The sequence below is a fragment of the Erithacus rubecula genome (assembly GCF_903797595.1).
Source record: "Erithacus rubecula genome assembly, chromosome: 3".
Classification (NCBI taxonomy): Eukaryota; Metazoa; Chordata; class Aves; order Passeriformes; family Muscicapidae; genus Erithacus; species Erithacus rubecula.
This window is the reverse complement of record NC_136689.1, coordinates 120,478,955-120,502,914: the sequence shown is the minus strand read 5'-3', so window position 1 is coordinate 120,502,914 and position 23,960 is coordinate 120,478,955. Positions and strand designations below refer to the sequence as shown.

Sequence of the window (23,960 nt, the reverse complement as noted above, 5' to 3'; positions counted from 1 at the left end):
GTGGGAGCAGTCTGGTGTGCATTTGCCTTCAGCATGTCTGGGAGATCTGCACTTCCCTGCTCTGGCAGGCTCCCAGCCAGAGCCAGAGGTGATGCTTGATTAAGTGCAATTTTGTGTTTAGTCTCCTATAGATGGAGAGCAGCTGATATGATCCAGCATTTATCTCAGGCAAGTAGAAGGACCTGATGAGGGGCATGTACCAATGCCACAAAACACTACAAATAGAAGTCACTGGAAGTAAAGGAATAGCAGGGACAAGTTTGACTGGAAAAACTGTAATTGAGGGAAGTCTAGAATAAGCAGTGTTATCAAATTGGTTTTCATCAATAGCTAATCCAAATTTAACTAAGATCTCTTGGGTTCAGGCTTCATTATCACCTAATGCAGACTGAACACATCTACCCTGGACTCACTGGAGATTTGATGTAACACTTATTAGAGAAGTAATTTACAAGTATAAGTCTTATCTGTATGGGCAGAGATGTTCATAATTTGTTTAAAGATGTTTCCTTTCTATTTGTAAAGATTGAGTTTGCTATCAGGGTATTGGAGTGGCAGTAAGTCTTGGCATACATTTTTGGGAAAGGAATCTCTTGGCCTCATGTTTTCAGAAAACTGAGTTTTGAGTCCCTCTTTCTCTTAGTTGTAGTTGTAAAGTGGGAGTCTGAACATGTGTGTATTTTAAAATCCAGTAAGCAAACCAGGTTTTTCAGGATAGCATCATACTAAGAAACCTGATAGTTTTCTACACCTCCAAAGACATGTGTGGCACCTTCCTGACCCTGCCAGAGGATGTGTGCTGTGCTCCTTCTCTTGCACAATTTATGGAGGTCTTCTCTGAAGCTTTTATTCTGTGGTTCCTTAATCCATCCCTCTGTAGAATGGCAGAATTCTTCTGCCACCTAAGTTGCCCTGAGTAATATCCTTGTGGTCTTAATACACTTTGAGAGCTAAGGATGTGTGAGATAGAGGTGAAAGCTGTCTCAGATTGATGGTGTACATCCAAAGATACTGGAAGTTAATGGAATTGCTGGAAATTACACCAGTGAAAGGGAGGTTTTCTTCTGTACTTCTGAAGGGTTTATGAGAATAGTCTGAACGTATTCATTTTTCATGGGGCCCTGACAAATAATATCTGGATCTTTACTTGCCATAGATGGGGGAAAAAAGACAGTAAGGTCTTTTAAAAATGGAAATCAAGTAGGATCACAAAGATTCAGAAAGAGAAGTATCTCCAAAGGAAAAAAAAAATAAATCAATAAGCTATGTCAAATAAACAACTTCTCTGTAAGTGATAAATCTCTCTACATCTGTTGACCAGTGTAAGAACTGAGTTTTGGCTTTCACATTTGAGTTTATGTACACTAAGTACACGATCCCTTAAGTAAAATCTAAAGGTGCAACTTGTTAGAGATGAAGTCAGATGGCACAGGCAGGCTCCTCCACTCCAGACTCAAGATTTCCAAGAGAAATAACCATCTTTAGTGCTCTTAACTACCTCCAAGCCACAATACACCGTTTTTAGGCATCTACTTATGTTATGTTGTGGTTTCTGTATGTTGTACAGTAAAAGACAAAAGTGGTATGAGAAGAGTAACACCAACGCTGAGTACTGGAAACTTAGGAGAAGGAATAAAGGTGGCCTGTTGGACATTGCTCTTGATTACACTTGACCTGTTTTAGTTGAAGTAGTTCTGCTTGCCTCTGGCCACAAGCATTTCCTAATGTATTTTACCATTAAATATTGCATCCTTTACTAGATCTTGAGTGGTGTGTGTAGGCTGATCCCTGCACAATTCTCTTTTCAGGCATCCTTTTGACTCTGAATAACCACCTCAGTACCAGTTTTTAAACTTTGGAGATTACTTATGTAATTCTGCAAAAAGAGATTCACACTGTGAAAATGACCTTGGAAGCTACTCTGTGTTCTAGATGTTTACAATGTTCAATCAATGAACATCTGATTTTATTTATTGCCATGGAGTTTTGGAACTCTACTTACATAAAGCATTCTTAATCCTATTTAAGTCCATTTGACATGTTGCTTAAGACAAATTTTATCTTTTAATAGATAAAAGGAAATCCTTAAGAATTAAATAATAAAATTAGAAGAGATGATTGCTCATTTACAGCTACCCTGTATCAGCTTAATTTTAAGTACAAGGTGCAGAGTTTTACAGATCTCTTACTATCCAGACACTGAACTGAGCTCTGCTTCTCAGTTCTCCTGAAAATTAATTTGGAGTTTAGCTTCAGTGAAATGCTTCCAAACAACTTATTTTTTAAAAGTGCTTATAAATTCTCTCTAGAAGTCACCCTCTTGCTTTGCTGTCTCGTGTTACAAACTCAAATATATTAATTTGGAAGAGGCATATCTTTGATTGTTGGTTACTCAAAGTAATCTTTGCCAAAGTCCCCAAAAATACCAGAGCAAGAAGGAGCCCTGAGAGGTGGGGCAGTAGGATGACTGCCTAGCCCTGATGATCATCTCAAGGCTGATCTGGTAGGACTGGCTAAAAGGGTGAGATGGGGCCCCTGGGAGACTGCCAGCAAGTCACCAATTAATACTAATTGCCTGGGAAAATACTGTAAGGCTGCAGGACTTCATCAGGGACTGGAATGAGTTCATAGCTGTGCTGCACCCAAGGGATGTGTGTTCCTTGGGATTTACTTCAAGAGGAAAACAGAGCGCTCCTTGCTGCTCCATTCGCTTGCAGTGTTTTAGGATCTCATCTATAATTAATGTGGAGGAACACATATCTCACATCTATCATAGAGCTTGGCTTGGGAATATTTGAGTTAAACTGTAATATTCTATTTGGTTTCAGCAGGAATCATCACTGTCTCACCTTGAGCCAGACATTGCTTCTCATTTTCTCATAGGAAGGAAAGCAGAGCTGAAGTTGAATTAAATCTATGCATATGGTAGTCCTTCCAAAACAAGAAAACTATGGATATCTGATTTTAAAAGGGCTTTTGGCTTTGCCTCTGATTTCCTAGGAAAGCTTTGCAGAAAACTGAGATTTAAGCTGCTGCTGTCTCCTCCTGTGCCTAGTGACAGCTGGAAACATCTGCTGAGGATGTCGTTTATTGTTTCATCCTCTAGTTGCTCATGGAGATCATGAAGCATCGTGCCTTCTTGAAAATTAACTGGTGCTGCTGTGGGGCAGGAGCGGGCAGGCAGCGTGCTCAGCGGCTCCGGAGCGTGGTTATGGGGTCAGAGCAGCTCTGTGCCTGTGCCTGTCCCGGCACCCGGCCGGGCAGGACCAGGCGCTTCCCGGGAGTTGGGAAACCTGGGCTGGGCAGGGCACGGTGCTCTCGGCGCGCTGCGATTTCGCCTCTTCGTCCTCCTCTGTAAAAGGCGGACAAGGCTTTCGAGTCCTAAACTGCATTTTTGTCTAACTCCTCCCCTATTCTGGCTGCTTGCTCATGCAGCCACCCACGGATCCGAAACAGAGATGTGTGAAGCGAGGCAGGGAGTGCTCTGGCCAGTGCGGATTCCATCTCCTCCGCGGGCGCGCTGATGCTGCTGTCTCGCTCCGGACACAGCGGAGCTCCGGCTCATCATAACCAGCCCAGCGTTTCTCTGCCCTTCGCTCCCATCACCCTGCGCTCCCAGAAGAGGAGAGCGGTCCGGGGCTGCGGAGGAGCCTTTGTGCCGCTGCTGGCTGGGCGGGCTGACAGGCGGCATTGTTGGCAGGCTGTGCCCGCTCGGCAGCCAGTCCCGCCTGGCAGTGGGGTCTGGATCTGCCCTGCACAGGGAAGCGGCAGCGCCCGGCACCGGGCTGGGAGCTCCCGTTAGCGCCCGCGGGGAGCGAGCCGGGAGCGCTGCTGGAGCGAGTGTCCAGCGCACAGCGGAGCGGGACTGGCGCCAGGAGTCCCTGTTAGCCAAAGGTAATCTCTGTCTGTAGAGTATCGGGAGATAGTGGCCATTGCTGCTGTTTGGCTGTTTATTAAAATGAGGGTGATACAACAGGGAGGAAAGTTAAGAAGTCCTCTGTACTCCGCGGGAGAATAAAGCTTCGTGGTGGCATCATGCTGAGGGTTGTTGAAGTTTGTCTGTTCCCCTTTATGTGGGCTTAGTTTGTATTACCAGGAATAAAAAAACTGTATGTGTTCCCATCAGAGAAAGAAAATGCTACTTAGTTTCCTTCTCCATCATGCTTTTTAAGCCAAAAATTACTATTTATATCCAGTATCAAATTAATTTTGCTAGTAGAAATGCATTGATATATAGCCATTAGGCAAGGTAAATACTTCCTGTTACCAGAGACAGTTCCTCATCCTTCAAGGTACTCCCTGGAGAACAATGCACCCTGTACAGTGGTAAAAAAAATTAACGTTAGCAGAAAGAATAATCAGTGTTGCATTTATTCTTCCAGCCACTTTGCAATAAGTATGATTGCATAGACTGTGCCAAACAGATTTTTCATTGTTGTGCCAGTATTTCTCATGTGCTCTTAGTGCTTCAATCATAATTTAGTGGGTTTTATGACTATATTTTTTAATTTCTAAGTAAAGATGTGTTTTGTCCGAGTGTCTGCTGTTCATATTGCTGTCTGTTCTTTGTGGTTAAGTCTGTTTTAGAGAGTGTGTACTGCTGTTTAGGGATGATAACAAACGTGGTCTTAAAAGCACAAGCCTTGTGGCTGTTGCATGTTTTTTGTGCCCAGGTTGATGTGCTTTTGGGATGAATGGGCTCAGCTGCATTGAAGACCCCCCCACACAACTCTAAATCTAGAGCTCTCAATAATACCAGTGGTGTTTGAAAGGTTTTTTCCTAAGAAGAGGTTAAAATGAGGAGAGTTTGTGTACATGAGGAACTTTAGTCAGTTCTGCCAGTGCAGCACCGTTTGTTCTGTGTAATTTGGGAGAACACAGCTTGTACCTCCTGTTTGCCCGATGGCACGTAGCAGCCCCAGAGGACACACGCTGCTTTTGTGCTTCTGTTCAGTTTTAATCTTTTGGGAGCAACTGTTTCGAAGAATAAACACATTGCCTTGCAGGAGAAACTCCAGAAAACATCCTGCTAGTGACAGCGGCAGCCGCTGCCCATCATCCTGGACGTTCCCTGCCAAAAACGGCGGGGCTTTGTGAGCTGGCCAGCCAAACTGTGTTCCCGAGGATGGCCAAAGGAAATCACGTTTCCAAGTGCTGAATTAAACTGTGAGGCTGCTAGCTGCTGGCTCAAAATGCAGAATCTGTGTTTGTGCTGGCCCCCTCAGCCCGGGGATTGCTGGCATCCCCTTTCTGCAGGAGTGTTCTGCCCACTAGTCCCTACACACGGCTCAGGCTGCTTGGTGATGGGGCTGGTTGGCACCAGGCAGGCAGGTAATGAGCCTGCTCACTCCTTCCATGCAGGCTTTTAGGTTAAATCAAAATTGGTTGTTTATTATTTTGAATACACTGGTTTAAAGCCTGTTACTTTCGCTGATTGGTTTTAACTGGCAAACAAAGTTTCATTTGCTGTTAGTTTTAAAAAGTGGAGTAAATACATGTCCCACACAAAATAATCTCGCATTATATTTGTTTGCTAGATGTTGTGTGCCTCACTTATACAGAGACTTTTATAACCCATTTCCTTCAGAGTATATGACACTAAGTGGGCAGGGTCAATTTAAAATAAATAGCTTTTGCTTACAAAGTCGACTTCGGTCTATTGTATATATTTCTGTAAACAAAAAGATGCAGCAGAGTTTGGGATGGATATAAGCACAGACAGGGGTCTTGAGATAACAGCTGGTTCTTCATCTCGTTTTTTTCAGCCCAGAAGCTTCTGCTTCCTCACTGGGAGAGTCTGTATGAAGACCTGTGTGGATTTTGTTATAAGGTAAGGAATATACCCTAGATGTGTTTTTCAGTTCATAATTTTGCATTGCTACAGAGTTTCTGTGTAAGAAGTTGCTACTCTCTAATTTCTTGTCAGAGAGACTTGCACGTGGTTCTCCATTGTTTGGTAGTAACAAATAAATGAGTGAGATTAAGGGTTTGCAGTGTAGATGATGATATGTTTTAAATTATGTTGAATTTCAGTTTCTCTCCTACGAGGCTCAAGCTTGTCCCTTCAGGGAGAGGCTCATGCTGTGTGTCTGGAGGACCTCTTGGTGCTGCATCACTTGCAGTGTTTTATTCAACTTGGTAATGTTATGTGAAAACAGGAGTGTGCAGTCACCAGAAATACTGTCACTTTGTGGCCTTCCCTGCAAACTTTCGTGTCACCTTTCCTTCTACACTCTTCTCTCTCTGGGTAGCAGTTCCCATCATCTCTATTCCCCTGCAGACACAGTGCATTCCAGGCTTTTATCTGCAGGTGGACTATAATCTACAAACAGCACCATTGTCACCTCCTCTCCCAGGTTTTACTCTACCTCATGCACTGGGTGGCCAAATAATTTGTCAATAAATGAAGAATCTATTAGAAATAAATTGATGAGGAAATGTGTAACTCTTCTGATTTGGAGTCCTAAAAGACAGGCTTTCATGCTAGGCAGTTCTCACAGCCTGCATGCATATTACAAAGTCTAGCAGTGTTAGTATAGTACTGCTGTGCTGCATGTTTCCTTAATCTGCTTGTTTAGAGACACCCAGAATATTCATCTTAATCATTTCCGTTGCATATTAGGTACAGGAGGAAATGCCAGGGAGAGCCCTGTCACTGGGAAAATGCATCATTTGAATGTGCAATGTAAATATTTTAACTAACCAAATGTAAACACTGTTTTGCCTTTAGGATGGGAAAAGACTGTCACAGTCAGAAACGAGCTGACATAAGAATGACCCTGTATAGATGAGATACAAAATTGTGTTCACACATTTTGGTAATCAAAACAGAGCCCTTAATGAATTGCCTAGTGTGAAAGGAATTGCAAACACAAATGTGCCTGACACTAGGCATTCAGAAGTCGCTGCTGTATTAATGCTAGATTGAAGGACTTTTCAGGATTCATGGGGATCCAAGGTCTATAGGGAGGATGCTGGGAGATGAGAGAGTAAGATGATGAAAGATGTGTTCTGGTGAGGGCTAAACAAAGGCTGGACCCTCTCTGGAGGGAAACCTAAACTTTAAGTATGCTTTGAATGTCCTCCATGCCACTGACTATGAGTTGTGTTCACCATGCCAGCACAGTCAATTCAGAAGTTTTCAAGGCTTGGAAGATGGTAGAAGTAACAAATGTACTAGATTCAGCAGGAAGCACCTTATTGCATTCACAGATGTGCTGTGGTTTTTCAGCCAGTGGATTCAAAGGAGAGCAGAGTTCTTAGGGAGCTCAGAGTGGTTGCTCATCAGTTCTGCCAGAGCTGGCTTCATAAGTGTGTGAAGACTTAGGTTCAAGTGGTGCTTGATAGAAACCAAACATGTGGTTTAACTTTTGGTGCTGAGTGTGGTCCTGAAAAACAGCATAGGATCCAGAATCCTCCCAGGTTCCACTTGACTGCATTGTGCAGTAAATGGTCTTAGGGTATTCATCAGATTGCTAAGCAGAAGAAACATCTGGAGATGATTTCATTGGCTGTATATTCTAGCCCTTGAATTGTTAACATCAGAAGAGGACAGAGGATTTGTCTAGACTCCACGGATTGCAAGAAACTAGTTAGATCTGATTTCTGAAGGCACAGGTATGTGTAAATGCCCAAGTGAGTAAGCTTTCATTACTAGAATAGCTGGGGGATTTTTCAAGGTTGATTTTTGCTTGTATTACCAACAATGAATAATATATTAACATCTGCCTCACATTTGCTATTTCTTTGTTCTAACAGCTGGAAATTTACATTTGCACATAGGCCTCAGAGCTAAAAATGTCATTCCCTAGGTTAAAAACCCATAATGATTTTTGTTGTTCTCCTTGATAGGAAAGGAGAACTGAAAACAGAAGGAAAAAACAAACAGGAAGGGGTAGCCCCCAGATGATAAATGCTCTCAGTTGGAGCAAAGATTAATCATGTATAGTGTAGCCTTAAAAGTGTCATTGTCTGCCACTACTACAGCAATTTAGCTATAGCCAAATGAGCAAATCTATTAAATTATCTAAAGAAAGTAGAAGAAATTATCAGTGAAGAGAAAATACAATGGCTTTTTTTTCAGTACAGAGGAAATTTAGAGCCCCTCTTGTGTGGATGAGAAGTGTTCTGCATAGGTGAGAATAACTTTAACATTATCACAGAATCAAACTTGTGTTGCTAGAAAATCTAATCATTTCGTGCAATAACTTCTTTTAATTATTCTCTTGAATACTATAATCCAAATTTCCTTTATCATCCAGACAGACGTATCAATTTTCAAGGGAAAGAATTAATACAGTCAAAAGTAAGAACTTCATTTTTTTCTTTATGAGCAAGAAGTTAATATACTTTTGCTAAAGGGCTGTATTGTGCCTTTTTATATTGAAAAAAATTAAAATTAGATTCTGTGTTTTAGCACACGGAAAAAGGTAGGAACAGATTGCTCTGTAGTGCTGAATTCACAGCATCATTTTTCTAAAATAAAGTCACATTATTTGAAAGCTGATAAGAGAGGGAATTTAAGAGAACGGAAGTTGAAAAATTCTTGGAAGGAGATTGTAAACTTCAGGGCAGAAGGGAGTTAGATAAAAGAATCTGTGAGAATGGGAATAATAATGTGAAGAGGAACAGACTGTGCTGGTGATATCTTTTGGCCAAGGTTTTGAAAAGAATTTAGAATATGATCTGCAATCTCTGTCTTGGAGGGAGGGAATGGGAATTTTTCCATTTACAGTAAAGTCAAATAAGGATGTCATTGCTCCAGCTGTTAAAATATTTTGAAAACTACTTCAAACTGATTATTGTAGTGTTGAAGTACAGACTATGGTGGACAGAAGAAGAAGAGAAATTGGAATCAATCCCAAAAAGTGGGCTGAAAGTATAATTTATACTTCCCTGAGAGGCAATGGGGCTGCCCAGTTCAGCTCATTCCAACCCAGTTCTCTGAGAGACTGCTTTTTTTTAGGAAGCCTCTTGGGATAGATATAGCTGGAGGTGAACAAATCTCAAGGTACATATCTGCAGGGGAAACTTGGAAGCCTCTGTCAAAGCCAGGGGTAAACAGGATGCATGTTTTGAGGCTGAAAGTGCCACCTGAGTGTGACTCTGCAGAGCACGTGAGGACCACGGCATCCCAGGCATCTCTGGCAAACACTTGGGAACAGACTTGTGTAAGGCAGAGTTTCTGCAGAGGGTGGATGGGCTGCATGGGCTGCTCCTGTGCCTACAGCTTTGTCAGAAGCCCCTTTTCCATCATGGTACAGAGCACTCCACAATCTTTGCCTGCTCAGTCATTTCTATGTAACACAGTCCTCACATTCATATCTACATATAACCAGTTCCAGATGAACGGCAGCAACTTTCAGCATTAGGTAAATATGTCTGTGAAATGAACTTATCCTTGTGCTGTTTGGACTGTCAGTAGTCCTGGACAATCTGCTGTCATCAGACTGACTTGGCTTCCTAGTTTTGCTCTTGTGGCACAGCCAATTCCATGTCAATGCATGTGAATTAAAGAGAGCATGCTCTGATAATATTTTATATTTACATGGCACATCTCATCCCAGAGGACTTCATAAATCATGTATATTCAACACCTCTGACCTTTTGCAGTCCCTTCAGAGCTGGAGAACAAGCATTTTACAAAAGCAATAAAACCACAGGGTTTTTTTTCTCTGTAATACTGGGGGGAACTCATTAATTACAGAATGAATTTTATGTTCCCTAAGCTACATCTTCAGTTTGTGAAGACTTCTATTGAAATTTAAAATAAGATGCACAATCCAACTTTTTATGTACACTATGAACAAAGAGCTAATCCATCCTTTTAAAACTAGACCTCTGGAAATATTTCACTCTTGCATCTAAATGAACATAAAAGTGTCACTACCTCTATACCTTGGCTGTCATTTCATCAGTAAATTGTCACCTCTTCCTGAAGGATCTGCCCAAAATGCTATAGTCTGCATTCCCCCTCAGCTGCTACATATCCTCCCATTGCAGTGTGAGAAATACAGCAAAATAGAACAGAAAACCCATTTACTTCCTTCTGAGGAATTCAGATGTAACTGATCCTCTGAGGTGTCAAGCTGAAGAAACTCACCATTATCTGTGCATTTGGTCAACATCTGCAGGGGAGGGATGAGCAAGGCCAAAGGAACAAGGCAGAGGAGGATGATGAATTCATCTTCCTGGCATTCACTGCCTCTTGCTGTAAAGATTAGGAGGATGACCCAAAGCCTGTGGGTGTCAGGGTCTGTCCCTGCAGCACTGGGTCAGTGATGGAGAGTTGGGGGCCCTTTGTCTTCCCAGGGCATCCTTCTTGTGGTGCTCAGTTTATGTGCAGGACTGCCTCTACCTCAGTGGGATCAGATTCCCTCTGCTTTGAGAAAAACTCCAGAGAAGCTGCTTTCCTGGATTTTAAAGAAGAAAATAGACATGCTGCCTGTTCTAGTGTGGCCTTTGCCAGGCCATTTTGTGGGTTGATTTGGGCCTTATTTTGTCTGTTGTTTTAAACGGAAGGACAACAACATTTCTATTTTAGTTGTACAATTCAGTAAATGGATTACAAAACCACAGTTAACTCTGTCAGAGATGCTAACTCAGTTAATAATAGATTAAAAGAATCTTTACGTTTTCAGTGTATTATTTTGTCATTTGTCTTTCTTTGTAGCTTGTATGGATTTAATATAGTTTATTCCATTTAGGAACATTGCTGAGACAAACCCCATTAAAACAGGCATTACAGTCCTTGTTTTGATTAGCACTCAAGGCCACTAGATAATGATGCTTAAAAAAAAATCTCATATTTCTCTCATGGTCGTTAGCACTGTGATCATTGCCAACCTTCATACAAGAGTGTAAGTTTGGTTTTTTTTTTTTCCTACATTTCAGAGCCAATTGTGAATGTCTGTAATATAGTCAGTGACATTTGAACTGTAACATTTATCTGAAAAATAACAGTTCTTGCTCTTTCAGTGCTCATACTTGCAATAAATCTATATGTAAGACAATTAAAAACTATCATTAACTAGTTAATATTTTTCAATGTTATTTTCCTAGGGTGATTTTTTGTTTTTTTAGTTTCATGTTGTGGTGAGGCTTTCTAGACATTCAGATAGGTACATGTTCTTCTCAAACAATACCCTGACCAGAGGAAGACATTTGCACCACTCCTAACAATACCAGACCATTTCAGCCCTGGACTAATATGGGCAATTTAAATAATTTTCACACATCATGTTTAAGCCAGTGACATGTAATTCTAGGACAAAGCCTCTCAGCACCTCTTTCCAATATTCATCTGCACTCAGAGGATAAGCAGCTGCTATTACATGCTAATGTCTTTTGAGGGTGAATGGCCATTTTAGGGCATGTTATTAACTCTGTGCAAATCAGTGCATTTTCCATCCTAGTGTACAGGGTTGACTTCACATGCTGTTCCCTTTGCAGGTTTTAGTTCTATTAACTTAAAAGAAAAATGAGGAAAATTATACATTTGTTGAGTTTGGGTTGGCATCTTGAAGGATGGGGCATGTCCATCTGTAATTACAGGCTCAGGCTGTGGGGAGCAGACCTCTCACCTTACAGGCTTGTAAAGTTGCAGGTCTTCAAGGGCAAAAGGCCAGCCAGGACAATTAACATTTCTAATAACACAGCTGACTTATTTTACTTTATTGCTGTGTTTTACCTGCTGCAGATATACACTGGAGTACCTGGAAAGAGGCACTTACTCTAGTGTTTGTCATTTGTTCTTACAGACCCAAGTCACCCTGTGTTCCCACTAACTTGCCAGGTCCAGGTGTGGGAGCCCAGCAGAGTCCTGAGGTCCTTTGAGCTGCTCTCTGAATCCTCAGAGCAAGCTGAATGCTTCTTTGTATAAACATGTTTCTTTATTGAGATAAAAATTCTTGCTTTCCCTCCCCTTGTCTTCCTCCTGAAAAGGAAAAAAAAAGAGCAGACATACACATACACAAAACTGTATATCATACAGAGCTTTAGCACAGACTTGCTTTGGCTTTAGACTGGCTTGTTACTGCTGAGAGTGTGTTTCTTGCTGTGGCCATGATCCCCCAGCCCCTGTTCCAGCATTTAGGGCACTCACGTGGGATGAGTGGCTAGGAGTGCCAAATGTATAAAATATTAATTTTTGTTTAACTGTTTCACAATTCTCCAAATCTTCTAAGCACAAAAACTTTTATCATATTGCAGCCCAAGCCACCTAATCTGTACTCTTCTGGTTTGGGAATTTTTCAGTGAATTCTGCTCGCTAAGGCATCCAGTTATTTTCTATTCCTAGGATTTGTTTTGTTATTTTCTATTCCTAGTATTTGTTTTGTCTAGCTTTGCTCAGAGTTGATAATTAATACAGTAGTTAAAATACCATCATCTCAATGCTTTTTACCATGGATGAAAACCTGCTTGTCTCAGAAGCTGTTATACATTAACCATGCAGAAGAATTTGCTTCAGAGTGGAATAACCCTGGATTTATTATTCAACCAGTCACCACACTAACATGATTTTTCCTGTTATTATTTTTACCTAAACAGTTGCTGCAGTTGAAAGGAATCTTTCAATTTCTAAAACAGAGGAGAGAACCAGATCTCTGGAAGGTCCTTAAAAAAAAAAATCCATTTAAAAAATATGTAAATCCTCACTTGTAAATTCCTGATAAATGCAGAATAAATTCCCACCGATCATATTTTCTCATTATTTATTTAATTTATACACCATTATAACTGTGAATGAGGCTTTACAAAACCACAGGGACACAGTCTTTGCCCTAAAGAGATTGTAGCTGAAATTAGACACAACATATGACCAATTATTTCAATAGACAAAGCAGGATTACACCAAATAAAAATGGCTCTTGTTGCATATCATGTGTATGTTGTAAGCTTGCAATAATACAGTTATTTGGAAAAGACCTGTTTGTGCCCTGAATGTAGTGATTCGTAGCAAAGCTCTAGAATAAAGCCATCATTAGTGGTTGCTGGTTTAAACCAGAAAACCTGAGACACTAATGAGTAATCATTGCTTTCCTACAGGCAATTTAATTAAAGAGCTGGATTTAATGGAGGATGTATTCAGTATTCAATTCTAGCTGCTGTGGCCTCCAAGGATCTTGAGTCCATTTTTAGACCTATCTTGAAGATATTGTTGGCATGGTGAAGGTAGAGCCTTCTAGAGGCTCTAACACACTTTCTTCAGCCTAATCTTGGGCACACAGTGAATAATAACATTTCCCTGAATTTTAAGTAAAGAAGTGTCTTACTCCATACACATAGGCCTCTTTTCCTACTATTTAGTTACAAGTACCAGTGCAATATTTTATTTCCAGGAATGAGCCATAATTGTGCAGTACATCATTGTTCAAGTGTTCCTTGGCAGAAGAGGCTACCATCCTCATGTAAATACTGCATGTACTTGTATCAAATCCTCAGGCTTTATTTTGACATTTGAATATCTAGACCTTTTGCTTGACAGGACTTTAGCTAAGGAGCTGATGTTTGTCCCCTGTTTCCAGAGCTCTGCTAGTACATAGCTCATCTCATCCCCTCTAGATGAGGAAAAATGTCAGTGGTGGGAGCAGTGGGGGCTGGGTGAAGGGAATGGGGCTGGACACCTCCCCATCTTCTCATCCCCTGCAGCAGGTGAGGGTTGGGGTTTTGTTGTCCAGCAATTCACTCAGATAAAAAGAGGATTAGGGTACCTGCTTGCCTAGCCCACAGGGTTCTGGTGTGGCTAATTAGTCAATATTTGCACAGCTCCAAGAAAACTCTTTAAAGTGCCAATTATGAATTATAATTATCTTCTGAAGATGATTGGGAGTCCACATTTGCATGTTGATTCAGGCCACAGGAGTGAGTCTATCAAATAACAGCTCTTATTTAAATGCTTTGCTGATTCCTTATCTCATGTTGCGTGTTGTTTTTTTAAGGATGATGAGAAACATTAGTTTGCCCTCAGGAAAGACCAGGTCTGACTGTTTTTAATAATGAGTTATGTACTTAGTCACAGTAGGTAAATTTACAAACCAAGCAGGACACACTCAGAGATCCATTCTGTCTGTTGGGCAGATGGTTTTACACAAAACGTTCAGCAGGACGAGCCTGCTGAGACTTTAAAACAAATACTGCTAAGTAACATTGCCATAAGCCTCTTAATATGGTGCCAGTGCCTGATTTACACTGCACAGAGCTCCTACTTTATTTATATCTCATCTATTTACTGACGTGTAATAGATTTACTCTGGGAAGAGGCTCGGTCTCGGCGGATTTACTTTGAAGGCTGACATTTTCAGGTGTAACTTGCTTCCAGAAAATAGTAACTAGTCCTCAGCACTATCTACAGGGCACTTGGCTGTTTCATTAGTAACAGCACACCAATGTTAAAGACAAAGCAAGAATAGCCTACAAAAGAAGTCCAAGACTGGACTTTAATTTTTTGAGATTAGTGGGAAATTTCTATTGCAGCAGAATTTTTTTTTTCCTTAGCATCTCTGCATTTTCCTCTATCTTTAGAAATGTTGCTGGTCTCTTTAACTGGAGAGTAAGACGCTTAATTATGTATTCTACTTTTATATGAGCTAATTGGAGAAGTGTTGCCTGTAATTTAATTTTAATATTTGAGTCTGTATATCTGTATGTTAATGTTGCATTAAAAAAAAGAAAATCTACAATTGTACGTAATTCTACAGGGAGAACAAAATTCTGCCTCCAGTTACTATACAAGAGCAATTGGGAACAAAATTGGGCCAGAAGTTTCCTGCCTTCTATGTCTTTGCAGTAATATAAAATTTTAATGGGGAAAAATTACAGGAAAAAAACCCACTTTGTTTAAAAATGTTCATAAAGGGAAAAGAAGTTCATTTTTGCCTGAATAGAGGTCTTTTGATAGTTATTTGCTAATTTTGTGCTTACAGTAGCTGCATAGGGACATTAAACACAGTGTTGATATGAGCCCACACATTGATGCTGCAGCAGAGGGGTCTTAAATATTCATATGATGACTAGATCTGTATTGTTTTATTTGCTTCTTTCTTTTCTACCCAAGGTCCTAAGCACCATCAGATAATTAAACATTACAACGTCTGTGATAGTGAACATTTCTGAAAGTCTGGACATTAATTTTTTTTCGTGTCAGCTGGAAGGAGTGTGATGCTCTGGCATTGTTTTACTTGGAGAAAAGTGTTTTTTCTGATATTAGACTAAAATATTTTATCCCTGAATAAATCCTTATTGCTTTCTGAGAAGGATTTAGTGCTAAGAGCGTTCAGCTTTGTGTAGGAAATTATTTTAGAGGAAGATGTTTGTGCTGGTGTAATAGTAAAGAATGGCATTACTGGTGTGAGAGTCAAGTGCAGCTGAAAACTCCTAAATTTAGGCAAATATCTGCAAGGCACCTTCAGGCCCCATTTAGTTAGTGGCAATCAGACCCCTTCAGCTGCTCATGAGAAGCAGCTGATGCCATTTGAGGTGCCTTGGTACATTTTTTGTAGTTTCTTAATATCTATTTGGGAAGCGTGAGGGTTGGTCCTGTGCCATGTCTGCTGACCTCATCCAGGTGCAGGTTTCATCTGCCTAAAGAGAGGGAATTGAATGGTGTTTGAAATGGCCTTTGGCCTCCATCTGTCACTCCAGAGGGACACAAATCTCCTGCAGTTTGTGCATCAAGTTGTTCATCTGTGTGGACGTATCTGCATAAACACCCAGACATCCTGGATGCCTTTAGGCAGCTCAGGTGGTTCTAGCTGCCAGTGTTTAGACAACTAAATGGCATCCCCCTGGTTGGTTATGTGCATGCTTTGTGAGCCTCCATTGCCTGGAATGTTCTCCTGGAACACAGGAGCTCAGACACATTACGATGGGTGGCTGTCTCCACACATCCTGTCACAGGTGTGACACCTCACTGAGCCTGCAGAGCTGCTGGGACTTTGCTGGGAGAAAATAAAAAACTGTGGAGGGCTGAGGAAGCAAGGAGAGAAGACTGTAATTCTGCACTGTTACTGCTGTGCTGTGCTCTGTAACTCAGCTGGTGAGGCACACTGTGGGTTTGATCTGTGGTCTCCCAGTCCTGCTGCCTTATCTGCAGAGCCACAAAACAGCCATGGGCAACCAAGCCAAGTCAGAAAGCTGCACTAGAGGGACACCAGTGGCCCTGAGGCTTGACACTGGGCAGCACCAGCTCAGTGGAATAAACTGTGTATCCTGAAATGACTGTCCTTCTGAGACAGCAGTAGGCACCCATGGTACTTGCCTTGTTTACTCCATCCCTGGGCTGACATTTTCCTTTCCTTCACTTCACCTGTGTTTGCCAGCAGTGCTGTCTTTGCCCATTAGCAGTTGTGTACCAGCTGCTGTGCTTTTTCTTTCTCTGGCATTTTCCTGCAGATTGTGCTTGCTGTTTTTTGCCCCAAACCTTTTTGGTGCGTGTCAGCATTTTATCTGTTCACACGCACTAGGGAATGATAGGAGCCATGATCTATTTGGGTCAGTGCATTCCTGTAACAATTCCAAAAGGAGAGATTTTTCTAAGAATAAATTCTCCAATGCCAATCTAGTTCTCATTCTTACCCACATAATATCTGTTAGCACCTTCTGCTATTTTTATACTTGTGAAACTGGGGTAGCCTGATGAATCTTTCTGTTGTTTTTGCTTTCTTCCAGATGAATTAAGTCCTGCAATTCTCCTGTTGGTTGAATAACTCATGGAAATACATAGCAAAGCATGTAGTTTAGCAGCTGCCCCAAACTAACCTCTGCAATCATATGTTTCAAGTCAGCTGAAAATTCAAAAAGTACCATCTATAAGGAAAACATGGTTGTTTTTCTGAAAGTAGCACATAAATTTGATATTGAATCTAAGTAAATGCAGAGCTAGATGACCTTTGTTCTTCAGGCAGTTTTCCAGGTATTCATTGCAGTTGTGTTTTCAAGAAAAGGAAAAATTAATTTACTGTCACTGCCATCAAATCAATCTGTAAATGTTTCAGCTTTCAAAAACTAATGGTCTCTTTCTTGACTTATAAATAGTTTCATTGAAAACTCTTTCCTTCTGCAGAATCTGATTAATTTGCAAAAAAAAACAGTGTCCCAAAGTGATGAAAAAGGATTAAAAAAAAACCAACCAAAAACAACAAACTTTTTTCACCATATAGCATTAGGTTATCCTTTAAAATTAACCATATTCAGGAGGTATTATAAGAGGCCTGAGCATGGCACATGTCTCAAAGAATAAAGGAGGTGAAATTCAGATTCCTTGGTTCAGGAAAATGGAACCTGAACAGGGTGTTAGTGGGGTAATGGTAAATTGTAAAAAATAAGTAGCTATTGAAATTACTGGGTGGAATGTAGTATATTGTGGCTGTATACATTCTTCAGCTGACTACTCATTATCATGTATGTTTGTGTCTGGTATAGTGCTTAAGGCTGTTGAATGTATTTTAGGTGAGCTCTTCTATTGCCTAACTCCTATCATTCCATTCTCTCTCTGAGAGAATGTTTTCATCTATTTCTCACCATCTGCTCTTTGTATTTCTGGCATAACCTTTTTTCACCATTTGTGCATCCTGAAACAGAGTTGGAGGCTTCCTGGCCATGCAGGAGTGGAGGCAGCCCCTGCTTTGGTGGTGAGCATTCATGTTGGATGTGGGCTCATGCCTGTGCATGTGCCAGCTGTGGTCACATCTGCACAGCTGGAAGACCCTTCTCAGCTGCTGTGGGAATGACCCTGCTGATCAGTCGTACAGAGGTTCTGAGCTTGCTGTCTGCTCTTGCCTCATGCATCACTGGTGAAAGGCTGTTCTTACCTGGTCTGTCTTGGCTGAGTCTCCTGTCCCTGGAGAGCAGTTATCCTGTATCCTGATAGGCTTTCATCAAATCTCAGTCTTCTCTTTCAAAACCTTAACAAGTCTACATTCTATGGAGAGAAAGTAATTATTTGGGTCAGCACAGCAGAGAAACCTGGAAGCAGAGCCCAGCTGGTTATTGATTGCATGAAGTGAGGCAATGCTCTGCTTAGCCTGCCTACCAGCCATTGCTTCTCTATCACCATGCTTAGGCAGCTTGTAACTCAAGGTAGTAGAAAAACTTTTTACAGGAGGCATGATGTATTTGTCTTTCTCTTCAGTGCTGCTCATATTGTAGAGTTTCCTTTGAAAATAATGTTCATGATGACAAAGGAAAGCACAGAGGCAGGGAAGTCTCGAAGCATTAGTGATGCTTAAACTGCAGAAAAACTGATGCCAACAGGCAACAAGAGAACACAGTGGAGGAAGGGGGGGAAAAGGGATTTTCTTTAGTCATTTGTTATTCAACAAATCTGAGTTTACAAGCTATAGGCCAAATTCTGTCTTCTGATTCTTGCTTTAATGCAAGAGGAGGGTATTTTTACTAGGGATCATGATTTATTCATGTTAAGGAAATGCTTTTTTTATGCCAAGCTTAGACTACAAAGTGGTAGTTAGTAGATGACATTCAGACTGGAGATTTCCCTTGAAACAACAGGAGAAAGTATTTATTTTCTGAAGCCCATTTCCCTTCACAGATAGTTTCCTACCATGTAATATCCAACAGTCAGGAAAAAGAGCCCAGTACTGTGATAGGCTGGATATGTAAATGCAATATTCATACATAGCTTTATGGAGGGTTTCTTTTCCACGGTGTGTGAACCAAACAACTCAATTAAATTGAGAAGGGAAAGACCTGGTTTTCATTAGCTGTGAAGACTTTCAGAATTACATTAGTTGCAGTTGATTAGATCTTATAATTGTATTTGCTGTGTGTCAGGATGAGGCAGTAAGGGGTTTGAGTGTGTTGAGGGGGGTGGTACCCAGCTCGTAGATCACTCCTGCAGGACTCATGATTAATTTCTGCTGCCTTGGTCTGTTAGGATCAAGCCCAGGGTTTTATATTTACTTCTCCAGGAGAGAAGATGGATGAAATCCTCCACATATCAAATGTTGGTGGGGGGGCAGGACAGAGTTGGGTTTATTTTGCCTCCCTGCTCATGCTGCTGCAGGTGCCAAGCAGGACTCTGCCTGTGGTTCATGGGGAGGTGAATCCACAGGATATTCTGGACTGTCAAAAGCAAGTGATGTTTTCATTTACCTCAGCTCTGCTTCCAAATGAAAGAGCAGAATGATGCCACTATGCTGGTCCTGGGGAGAAATTACAGTGAAATTGCATGAGCTGTGAAAAGGTGTGTTCTGCCAGGGCTGCTCCTGCTGCCCAAGGCTTAGTTATCCACATTGTCAGGTCTGATGGGTCAGCCAAGGAGGTCAGCTCAGAGAAGGGCATCTGAGGCCCTTCCCAGTGGATCAGCACACATTAACCTCCCCTGGTTTTGTCCATGATTTATAGATATCTCCTCCCCTAATTCTAGGTGCCTGAAAGTTCACTGGTCTGTCAGAGGAGATGAGGAATGACCTTCACAGCTAACTTTGAAGGTACCCCTCTCTCCACAGGAAGAAGTGAATCTTTACTGATCATGCAGAACACACAAGCAGCCAGTTCAGATTATTTTTACATTATTGAAGTTAAGGTGGCACCTTAGCACACATGGCTATGTTTCCAACTCAGAGAAAACTCAGAGAAAAGATCACAGAGAGGTGGCACTGGGTGGAGACACCAGGTATCTGGATAAGATAAGCAAAAACTCTTCAAAACTTACCAAATCCTTCTTTTTCTTGGACATTTTTTCATGAAAAGGAAGTTATTTAGACAGGGATTCTCTCAGGTGCTGTCTTAGTCTTATCTTGACAAAAAGTAGACTCTTCAAGCCAGGGACCATATCTGGCACTCAAGAAGGCTCTGCATATATGCACCAAATACTTATGAAAAGCTGGCATTCCTAATGAGATGCAAATGCTAAAAAAGTTTAAAATTTTTTTATTGAATCAATTAAAGTGAAAATAAATTTGAGCTTGAAGTAGCTCTACATCTATACAAAGCACATTGTAACTGTTTTCTTCAAATTCATCTGTCACCAAGTTCAATCACTGCTGCCTCTCTTTTTGTGGGATATCACACCTCAATTCTCACTAATTCCTTCTGTTTCAAGATTACTTAATGTTAAATATAACAGGCCTTCTGATTTAATTTGTATTCTACCTCCAAGGACCATCACTTAGCTTCCCTGGAACACCCCTGTCTTCCAGACATTTATATACATAGATTTTATGACAGCATTGGCATTCAGTAATCTGGACTGTTTAGATTTAAAATTATTTTGATTAATTTTTTTAAAAAAATTTGGATAGTCTTCATGTGATCTTCATGTGCTTCATGCTTGAGGGTGCATCTCACTCAAGGCACATTAAAAGGCTGTGGCATCCTGACAGTCCTGACAGGACATTTTTTTAATTTCTCATTTCAGGTAGAGTTATTCTTACTATAAGTAAGAAAATTTGAACAATCTGAAAGTTTGGTATTAATAGAAGTCATTTAGTCATCTCATGTGATGGGAATAGAGGTGAGATCTCACTGGTGGGATCCTGTAGATAGCATCTGAGTAAACCAAACCCTGCTTTTAGAAAAGTAAACATACAGAAGTGGAATCTCATTCTAAGTAAGATTTTTCTCCCTTTAAAAAGAAAAAAAAAAAAAAAAAAAAAAAAAAAAAAAAAAAAAAAAGCTATATTTCATTGGGAAACAATCAAAGCACTGTGTTTTACTGCTGAATATTTTGCAGTCTTTCATAATTTTATATGGTAGGGGTCCTTTGGAAATTGGAAGCAACCTCTGGAAAAGTACCATCTATTTGTTGTGTTTCATGGACCTGATTCAGACACCAATTTGAGAACAAGTACAATTGCCATGGATTTTAGAGGTCTTTTAGGTCAGATGACTGAAGCAAACTCTGTGTGTGCTTACCTCCCAGGCTAGGGGGAATTTCTCAGTTTCCATTAGTATTAACTGAGTTCACAAAAGGGTTGCTTGAAATGTAGTTGCACTGCAAAAACTGAAAGGGGATTTGGCATGGTAGAATTACATAAACAGCAAAGTGCAATTATAAACAGGCCTTGTTTAATATGAAAGAGCATCTAGTTCCAGGAAAAGCAAAGCTATCAGGAGTAGTTGTGTCAGAGCTGGAAAACACAAAGACAGCTTTCATTTCTATATGCTCTAAAGTATGCACTAATCGTGGTCTAATTACCTCACTGCAGCCAGAAAGCAATATGGGATATTGTGGGGGTGTGGGAAAGAACATAATAATGCAGCAATTAAGCTGTAATCTTTGGCATGGTCACTCAGCAGATAAAGCTTTTCTGCTGTTGCATTTGAGACAGTCATTATTTGGCTGCTAAAGCCTGGGGAAAATATGTGGTGCTGTTCCTAGGAGCTGTTGCACAGAGGCTTCATTATGGGTTTCTTCCTCAGCAGCTGGCCAAGCCCAGCCAGTGCTCTCTGCATTTGAGAGCTGTGGCCTCAGTGCTCCCCATCTCCCTGTTTGTGCTTGGGAAGGTTTGTGCTGCTAGCAGGGTCATGGGGGAACTTTATTAGCCACTGCAGAATGAATTTGTGAGCTTTAAGTTTTTGGTTACAAACCTCTTTGCTCAGGGCCTGATTTATAATGGAAGCTGTGTTTGGCAAGATTTGTGAGTGTATGGTTTATACATAGAAAGACCTTGTGGATGTGGGAAATAAATGTGATAGCTCTGTGACAGGTTAGGTGCATAATTATGCGTGTATATTAACCCCAGGATGCAGGCTGTGTTTCACAGGACACAATCACATTCACATGCAATTATGCTCACCTTCCTTTGAAAATCTAGTTTTACTGCCTGCTGTGAAACCTTGCTAGTGACATCTCTTGTCTTCTGAAATTCTCCACCATTTCAAGAAAACTATTCCACTGTCTTGAACCAAGCTCTTGAATTCACATGCTTAATTGTTCGTACAACTTTCCTGACTCGTTCTACTTCCCCAAATTCATTTCCTTCTGAGGAGAGGCTGCCTGCACTGCAGGCTTGTGTGGACTTACTAGAATTCTAGTAGGAATAGAAAGGAAAGAGTGGCAGGAGAAGTCAGGTCAACTTTGAATATGTTAACCTTGAGGTGACGTGGTCTGACAAGGCATGAATGAATTGCTTGGGCTATAAATGCAGATTGAGGCATAGATCAGCCTTTACTGCTGCAAGAGGCTTTTTAATTTTTCTGCAGTGCCAAGATAGATGGGTTCAGAGAGACTTTATTTCTCTCTAGATGTTAAGGCTTAAAAGTGACCAGTGGTTTGGGACTATTTGGTTTTGTCTTAGATCTGTTTTGGCATTATAGAACATACACATCCTTTGATAAACCAGCCATGATTTCTGAAGAAGGTACATTAGATCAGAAGCTCATTATTCTGCTGTTTTGCAAGGCAGAAACATGAACTATTTTGAAGGCTAATAGCATGCACAGTCTCTGCAAGGCTCGTCTGACAGCCTGCAAGAGCAGCTCTGTTCATGTCAGTAATTCCTCCCAGCATCAGGCTTTCAGGACCAGGCCTTCATTATGTGCACATCTGGTCTTGGCTGCTTGGAATAAGATGTGTCTATCTTGAACTGTGCTCATAAATCAGTGCTGCCAAGTCAAGCAGCTCAAAACACAACTGCACCAGAAGAGCTTTAACCTATAAAGGAAAGGATTTGTCCTGATGTAGTGCATAGGAACCCTAAAAGCAAAATGCACTATGTACTGCATGAGAAAGGCAATCTTGGTCTTAAGGTACGTGCAGCTCAGTACTGGATCTACATTTAGACAGCTAGAAGCTAAAAGAAGCCATTGCAGATGCAGAAACAGCAATTTGACCAATTACAAATATGTTTTATAACTTTCTTAAGTGCCTTTGAAGAAACTTCACAATCTTGACTCCAGTAACACTGTGGTGTTAAGAGACATTCTGCCAGGCAGCCCTTCAGTCCAAACAGCAATCCTGTTGCCTGCTGTCTCCAGAAGCATTTAATTGCAATTGCTTTTATTCACTTAATACCAATGTAAAGAAGGGATCATGTTTGTGTATTCAGGCTGTTCCACAGTGTCATCTGTTTTAATGTCCCTGAGAATTATCTGCAATGTCTCTTTTTGCTAAAATTTTGACATCTTTGTATTTATTTTATTAGGTTCTCATGCACACTTATTCCTATTTTTATATCTTAATGTAGTCTTTGTCACCTGTAGCAGAGGTGGCTGCCTCAGGCAGCAAACAGGACTGGGAACTAAGAGGGAAAGAGAAACTGAAGTGGGTAGAAAGCTGGACATGTCCTGTGGTGGAGAAATACAGAGGAGAGGAGAGGGAGAGGAGAGGGAGAGGGAGAGGGAGAGGGATAGAGAGGGAGAGGGAGAGGGAGAGGGAGAGGGAGAGGGAGAGGAGAGGGAGAGGGAGAGGGAGAGGGAGAGGAGAGGAGAGGAGAGGAGAGGAGAGGAGAGGAGAGGAGAGGAGAGGAGAGGAGAGGAGAGGAGAGGAGAGGAGAGGAGAGGAGAGGAGAGGAGAGGAGAGGAGAGGAGAGGAGAGGAGAGGAGAGGAGAGGAGAGGAGAGGAGAGGAGAGGGAGAGGGAGAGGAGAGGGAGAGGAGAGGGAGAGGGAGAGGAGAGGGAGAGGAGATCTCTAGTACAGGGGCATTAAGGTCCAAAGGACCCACGGTTATCAGATGCCCAGTCTGAAACACAAAAGATGGGATTTTACCAAGTTAGAGCAATCTGAAGCACAATTTTGGCTGCAGTCAAAAGGCTCTTTCCCAAAACCAATCCCATGCACCTCTCAGGAGTTAGCTCTGGTCAGGGACCACTCCTGGAAGATAATAGAACCACCAGTCTGTGGAGAAGAAGAAAGTGTAAGACTGTGGGCTTGGGCTGTACAAACAATTATCTCCAAAATGTTTCATTTATTGCAGTGGACCCAAGCTTCATGTTCAAAGCAGAACTCCCAGCAGCTTCTGCAGACAGGCTCCAAAGCAGGACTTGCAGTAGGAGATACC

General features: G+C 41.3%; 1 protein-coding gene across 6 annotated transcripts in view; it reads left to right on the top strand.

Annotated features, from left to right (window-relative positions):
- The window catches only part of PAG1 (phosphoprotein membrane anchor with glycosphingolipid microdomains 1), a 108,216-nt gene that overhangs the window by 55,315 nt on the left and 28,941 nt on the right, over positions 1 to 23,960 (top strand). For 4 of the 6 annotated variants that reach the window (XM_079300068.1, XM_079300067.1, XM_079300072.1 and 1 more), the window contains one exon: positions 5,766 to 5,830. The gene's annotated coding sequence lies outside the window, so the exon portion shown is untranslated. Of the gene's footprint in view, positions 1 to 3,343; positions 3,895 to 5,765; positions 5,831 to 19,384; positions 19,449 to 23,960 lie in introns of those variants that run through there. The other 2 variants (XM_079300069.1, XM_079300071.1) reach the window with 2 other exon arrangements.